The following is a 1,725-nucleotide window of genomic DNA, read 5'->3' on the forward strand; positions in this document are numbered from 1 at the left end:
TTTAGATCTCATTAGACCCCCCCCCCCATATTGCAGCGACAAGCGTGTTGCCAGTGACAACAAGATAAGTACCGCACATTCGCATAAACTAGCACAAGCATTTAACTGAAAACAACTAAATGAGCCTAAACAACATGGATAGCCTTAGCAACACGCATGTTGCAGATAACCTGAGAGCATTAAATGGAACTTAGCTTTTAAAGACATTCGAGAGAGTGAAACATAGCAGCTGTGGAGTGGATGCTTGATCTCTTGGTATCCTTTCTTGGGGATGAAGTTCCCATCTGAACTTGTTCTTGAGTCAGTCACATAACTCGTGGTGTCCATGACAATAATGTAGAGATGCGTGAAGTAATGCTAACTCAGTCACTTCCGAATCAGGCAGCTAATGATCAATGCTGTGAATTCACGTGTTCAAGTTAACGAACCTGAATGAATCGGAGGTGAGACCATTGGGGAAACGAATTCCCCTTCTCTAAATTCCCGCAAACACTTTCCTGAAGGTTTCTAATGATCCTGAAGAACTTGATTACCTGGTTCAGATGTTCAATTCAGGTTGGAACTAAACTCTGCAGGACCGTTGTCCTCTGGGATCAAGATTGGACACTGTGGGATTACAAATTTAAGGATCTGTCTTAGATCTACTGATCCTATGTCCTGACATACAATCACCTGAAAAACTAAGGTGAAATACATTGTATTTAGCATTTATGGTAAAGATGATGACATCAGATGAATGCTTCTGTTGAACAAAGTTGTAGCAAGAGGTTCCTGCCAGTTCCTGTTCTCTTATTGTAAATCAAATTATCCAGATTACTGAGACTCTCACCTTTTGTTTGTAATGGCTCTTGGTGCAATTGCCCCAGTTTTCGAGTAGTTATGCTGATTGGATTAGGACTGGTTAAATGGGACAGGTTGCTACACCTGAATACTTCATTTGCATGCTTTGTTTAAGGTCGTCACCCAGGTGCTTTGTCTCAGTTTGGATGGGATAAATGCAGAGCACTAATTCCGAGTATGGGTCACCATACTTGTCCACGTCACGTGACCAGGGGTCTCCAAGCTCAGTCCTGGAGGACTGATGTCCTGGAATGTTTAGCTCCAATTCTAATTAACACTCTCTTGAGATCAAAAGAGGCAAGCAGCGTGTGGACGTCTGCAGCCTGAGGTTTATCTAGGTGGATGTTGAAGTCTCCAAGCATAACTAGGGGAGTACCATCCTCAGGAAAGGTTGAGAGCAGCACATCTAATTCATCCACGAAGTTACCTAGTGGTCCTGGGGGTCCATAAACAACTATAAAATGGATTTTAAAAGGGTGGGTAATAGTGACCGAATGTGATTCAAAGGAGCTGCTAATACCCAGAGGTAAAGGAATAAATTTCAAGTCATTAGAAATAAGCAGACCAGTACCTCCAAACTTAAAGGTATTATTATCACCCTGCATCCTCTGAGTAAGATCTGAACTGGCGTGTTTGTGACCGAGAGTTTACTGTTGGCCAAGTTAATTTCTAAGCGACACCAAGTCTGTAATGAACGAATAATTGAAAGGATGGGATATTCAAAATAATCAAATATCTAAATTAATACATAATCGATATTTGTGATCAGAAATACAACCTAAATTTATTGATCACTTGAAATTTGAGTCAGATTAAACCCAGAGTTAGACTAAAATGGAAACTAAATCCTGATAAATTAAGTGAACTTTGCAGAAGCACAAGTAA

At 40.7% G+C, this 1,725-nt stretch overlaps 1 pseudogene; it reads right to left on the minus strand.

Annotated features, from left to right (window-relative positions):
- LOC107755924 (NACHT, LRR and PYD domains-containing protein 14-like) overlaps positions 1-1,725 on the minus strand; it is a 20,528-nt pseudogene that overhangs the window by 9,608 nt on the left and 9,195 nt on the right.

This window comes from Sinocyclocheilus rhinocerous, unplaced genomic scaffold (genome assembly GCF_001515625.1).
Source record: "Sinocyclocheilus rhinocerous isolate Xijiao unplaced genomic scaffold, SAMN03320098_v1.1 scaffold863, whole genome shotgun sequence".
Taxonomy (NCBI): Eukaryota; Metazoa; Chordata; class Actinopteri; order Cypriniformes; family Cyprinidae; genus Sinocyclocheilus; species Sinocyclocheilus rhinocerous.